Below are 6,000 nucleotides of genomic sequence, written 5' to 3' on the forward strand. Positions count from 1 at the left end.
GAGGGGTCAGCACGCGCTCTTGCATCACTTCCAGTCACCGGCTTTTGTGTCAGCAACAAATGCTTTTTTATCTCTTAATGAATGTGAGTACCCTTTTCATGATTTTAAGAAATATTAACTACGTAATAGAACGCTATTAATATGGTTCCAAATTACTTGGAAAGCAGACTTTGGTCTGCATAATCCCACCAAATATGGCCGCGTGTATTACACAGCACATTAATGGTGTATACAAACTTTATTACAGTGGTCTTCAGTCTTCATCATCTTACCAAAAATGGCCGCCGCGATAAGCGTGCATACATTATAGAGCATGGACTTCGGTCTGCAAAACCGTACCCAAAATGGCCGCCATCAATGTTAATTATTTAGGTTACGATTCACTATATAAAGGAGATGAGGCAAGGGCGGTGCACGCTCCAGATGACGTCAGAGTGACGAAACGCGTAGGGAGGGGTCAGCACGCGCTCTTGCATCACTTCCAGTCACCGGCTTTTGTGTCAGCAACAAATGCTTTTTTATCTCTCAATGAATGTGAGTACCCTTTTCATGATTTTAAGCAATAAAATAGTTGAAACAATATTACACTATTGGAATCCTTTCCTCCTATACTTTATATGACTTATGGGACAAGAGTGGAAACCATTAACATATCGGGATTATCCAGCCTCCAGAGTGCTGCACAGTGGCAGATACTGTGAATGTTCCATACCCCAAGGGGGGCTTCCAGTGAGTGCAGCCACAATAAGAGCACGGATAAACACGCATGCTGTGATCACCTTTGCAAAGTGAAAATATCAACACAATTACTGTCTTCACCAGCACAGAAGCACTTTTATTTTTTGGTTATTTAAAGTTGGGACTGCGCACTTATTATATTTTAAGTTTTAATGTTTAAAGTTTTTTGCACAGAAGCACTTTGAAATATCAATGGGAATATCCATATTTTAAACATATTTTCTGTGTGGAAAATGTATTGGTTTAGCAATTGACATACTTGCACAGAGGTGATTAATTAATACTGTATTTATGTTTGTTTGATTATTATATTTTCATATTTTTTCCTTCTCTTTGTGAAAGGAGACAAGTAAAGTTATGTAGCATACATGCTAGTTGCATCCTCATGTGTAAATTCACCAATCAGTTTATTTATTTAGTTCATTTTAAACAGCGCCATATCTACTTTATTTTCTTTTCAATCATGTACTCCACCTGGTGGTAGTAATTAGTAGAGGCAGCAGTTCTTTTAGTTTTTGTTTCTTGTTTTTTGTTTTTTGCTTTTTGTCAGCACCCACTTCCTTTGCGCAGAATCACCCACATTTTCTGCTATATAAATTTACTAGTCCCAACCTCTTACTTCTTCATTTTCAAGCAATTTAGGAATGGAAGAACACAACTAATTTATCACATTAGTATTATCTGTGACACATTTCTACCTATCTAGATTTCATTTTGATACAGGGGCAAATTTTGGATGTTCACTGGGGGCAGCTGTGGTTTTCTTCATCCCCGGTAGCTGCGACATGCACCAGGCCCCTCCCGACATATTACAGCCATGGGGGGACGGGCAGGCACTCGCTGAGGGTCGACGCCACGCCCACGTGTTGAGTGGGTGGCATCATTCATGGCGCTGCACGCCAACACGTTGTTTGTCCAATCTGGGTACATCATGAGGAAGGTTTGAGTGTCAATTGCCGAGCGCCAATTGGTGCTCAGGCGCTGGCACCACCTTTCCTTTTACTAAGCTGCGTGATGTTGGTGGTCACCTGTGGCTCTTTGCTAATACTTATATCACAGGGATTATAGGTATAGAGGTGTGCTAGGGGGAGAAGGGATTGGAGACATAGATGTGATGGAGAGGGGAAGCATTGGAGGAGGCGTTGAAGGTAGAGGTGTACTTTGATGCAGGTAGAGGTGTACTGCGGGAGGCGTTGAAGGTAGAGGTGTACTGTGATGGAGGTAGAGGTGTACTGCGGGAGGCGTTGAAGGTAGAGGTGTACTGTGAGAGGCGTTGAAGGTAGAGATATACTGTAATGGAGGTAGAGGTGTACTGCAGGAGGTGTTGAACATAGAGGTATACTGCGATGGAGGTAGAGGTGTACTGCAGGAGGCATTGAAGGTAGAGGTGTACTGCGATGGAGTTATAGGTGTATTTTGAGAGGCGTTGAAGGTAGTGGTGTACTGTGATGGAGGTAGAGGTGTACTGCGGGAGGCATTGAAGGTAGAGGTGTACTGCGATGGAGGCATAGGTGTACTACCGGAGGTGTTGAAGGTAGAGGTGTACTGCAATGGAGGTAGAGGTGTACTGCGGGAGGCGTTGGAGGTAGAGGTGTACCGTGATGAAGGTAGAGGTGTACTGTGATGGAGGTAGAGGTGTATTTTGAGAGGCATTGAAGGTAGAGGTGTACTGTGATGGAGGTAGAGGAGTACTGCGGGAGGTGTTGGAGGTAGAGGTGTACTGTGATGAAGGTAGAGGTGTACTGCGGGAGGCGTTGGAGGTAGAGGTGTTGAGCAAGGAATTTCTCTGTTTTTTTTTGCATGTGTTGTCTTTCCATGTGCTCCTTGCTGCAAAGGCCAGTTATAGGTAAGGGCAGTGGCCTTTTGTTTGTACTATGAAAATATTGGTGAGGGGATGCACTGGACACCTTTGCTACCATGTGATGGGTGTCCAGTGTGCCCCTGTGCCGTTAAGGAGGGGTGGTCTCCCTCTAGGCTCACTTGCCCTCTGCCTATCCATTATAATGCATGCGCTTCTATTGTGGAGGCTTATAAAAGTTAGAGTTAGGACTACAGAAAATACTTGACGGGGCTCTGCCCTCACCTTTAACTGGCCTTTGCAACAAGGAGTACATAGAAGGGCAACACATGCAAAAGAAAACCAGAGAAATTCCTTGCTCAACTTACCGACCGGCCTGCTAACCAACTGAATTTTTCTGTCTAACAGTACGCGGTAAAAACAGGGGTATAATAAAATATTATATAAAAATATTTGCAAATACATGCGTAAGCTACAGAGACTCGTCAAGGCACCCCAGTATTTTCTGTAGTCCCAACTATAAATTTCGAGAGCCTCCACAGTGGAAGCACATGCATTATAATGGATAGGCAGAGGGAAAGTGAGCCTGGAGGGGGACCACCTCTTCTTAAAGGCACAAAGGCGCTCTGGACACCCAGCAACACAATGGTAGCAAAGGTGTCCTGTATGTCCCCTCACCAATATTTTAACATTACAAACAAATGGCCACTGCCCTCACCTATAACTGGCCTTTGCATCAAGGAGCACATGGAAGGGCAACGCATGCAAAAAAAAAAAAAACAACAAAAAAACCCCAGAAATTCCCAGCTCAACTTACCGACCAGCCTGCTATAAACAACCAAATTGTTCTGTCTAACAGTATGTGTTAAAAACAGGGGTTTAGTTTTCACACATTTGCAAATACATGCGTAAGCTACAGAGCCCCATCAAGGTACCCCAGTATTTTCTGTAGTCCTAACTATAACTTTTATAAGCCTCCACAATTGAAGCACATGCATTATAATGGCTAGGCAGAGGGCAAGTGAGCCTAGAGGGAGTCCACCCCTCCTTAATGGCACAGGGGCACACTGAACACCCAGCACATGGCAGCAAAGGTGTCCAGTGCATCCCCTCACCAATATTTTCACAGTACAAACAAATGGCCACTGCCCTCACCTATAACTGTCCTTTGCAGCAAGGAGCACATGGAAGGGCAACACATGCAAAAAAAACCCAGAGAAATTCCTTGCTCAACACCTCTACCTTCAACGTCTCTCACAGTACACCTCTACCTTCAACGCTTTCCACAGTACACCTCTACCTCCATCGCAGTACACCTCTACCTTCAACGCCTCCTGCAGTACACCTCTACCTCCATCGCAGTACACCTCTACCTTCAACGCCTCCGGCATTACACCTCTACCTCCACCGCAGTACACCTCTACCTTCAATGCCTCCTCCAAAACCTCCCCTCTCCATCATACCTATGTCTACAATCCCTTCTCCCCCTAGCACTCCTCTATACCTATAATCCCTCTTCCCAGTATGTCTCTGCCTCCAATGCACCCCCAGCAAACCCACCTATGCCTCCAATTTCGCCCCCCTCCCCCCATTCTATCATACCTATGACTCCAATTCTGCTCCCCTCATTCTATCATACCTATGCCTCCAATTCCGCCCCCTCCCCCCATTCTATCATACCTATGCCTCCAATTCCGCTCCCCCCATTCTATCATGCCTATGCCTCCAATTCTGCCCCCCTCCCCCCATTCTATTATACCTATGCCTCCAATTCCACCCCCTTCCTGCATTCTATCATGCCTATGCCTCCAATTCCGCCCCCTTCCCCCATTCTATCATACCAATGCCTTCAATTCCGCTCCCCTCCCCCATTCTATCATGCCTATGCCTACAATTCTGCCTCCCTCCCTCCATTCTATCATACCTATGCCTTCAATTCTGCCCCCTCCCCCATTCTATCATACCTATGCCTCCAATTCCGCCCCCCTTCCCCCATTCTATCATACCAATGCCTCCAATTCCGCCCCCCTCCCCCATTCTATCATACCTATGCCTCCAAACCCACCCCCCATCCCCCCATTCTATTATATCTATGCCTCCAATTCCGCCCCCCTCCCCCATTCTATCATACCTATGCCACCAATTCTGCCGGTCCTCCCCTCATCCTATCATACCTATGCCTCCAATTCCACCCCCCTCCCCCTATTCTATCATAATTATGCCTCCAATTCTGCCCCCCCTTCCCCATTCTATCATACCTATGCCTCCAATTCTGCCCCCCCTTCCCCATTCTATCATACCTATGCCTCCAATTCCGCACCCCCTCCTCCATTCTATCATACCTATGCCACCAATTCTGCCAGCCCTCCCGCCATTTTTTCATACCTATACCTCCAATTCCGCCGCCCTTCCCCCATTCTATCATACCTCTGCCTCTAATTCCGCCCCCTTCCCCCATTCTATCATACCTATGCCTCCAATTCTGCCCCCCTCCCCCATTCTATCATACCTATGCCTCCAATTCCGCCCCCCCATTCTATCATGCCTATGCCTCCAATTCCGCCTCCCTCCCCCATTGTATCATACCTATGCCATCAATTCTGCCAGTCCTCCCCTCATCCTATCATACCTATGCCTCCAATTCCGCCCCCCTCCCCTCATCCTATCATAACTATGCCTCCAATTCTGCCCCCCTTCCCCCATTCTATCATACCTATGCCTCCAATTCTGCCCCCCTCCCCCATTCTATCATACCTATGCCTCCAATTTCACCCCCCTCCCCCCATTCTATCATACCTATGCCACCTATTTTGCCAGCCCTCCCCCCATTCTATCATACCTATGCCACCAATTCTGCCCGCCCTCCTCCAATTCTATCATACCTATGCCTCCAATTCTGCCCCCCCTCACCACATTCTATCATACCTATGCCTCCAATTCTGCCCCCCATTCTATCATACCTATGCCTCCAATTCCGCCCCCCTCCCCCCATTCTATCATACCTATGCCTCCAATTCTGCCCCCCCTCCCCCCATTCTATCATACCTATGCCACCTATTCTGCCAGCCCTCCCCCCATTCTATCATACCTATGCCACCAATTCTGCCAGCCCTCCCCCATTCTTTCATACCTATGCCTCCAATTCTGCCCCCACTCCCCCCCATTCTATCATACCTATGCTTCCAATTCCGCCCCCCTCCCCCCATTCTATCATACCTATGCCTCCAATTCCGCCCCCTCCCCATTCTATCATACCTATGCCTCCAATTCCACCCCCCCATTCTATCATACCTATGCCTCCAATTCCACCCCCTCCCCCTATTCTATCATAATTATGCCTCCAATTCCGCCCCCCTTCCCCATTCTATCATACCTATGCCTCCAATTCCGCCCCCCCTTCCCCATTCTATCATACCTATGCCTCCAATTCCGCACCCCCTCCTCCATTCTATCATACCTATGCC

This window comes from Aquarana catesbeiana, linkage group LG03, assembly GCF_042186555.1.
Source record: "Aquarana catesbeiana isolate 2022-GZ linkage group LG03, ASM4218655v1, whole genome shotgun sequence".
In the NCBI taxonomy this organism is placed as follows: Eukaryota; Metazoa; Chordata; class Amphibia; order Anura; family Ranidae; genus Aquarana; species Aquarana catesbeiana.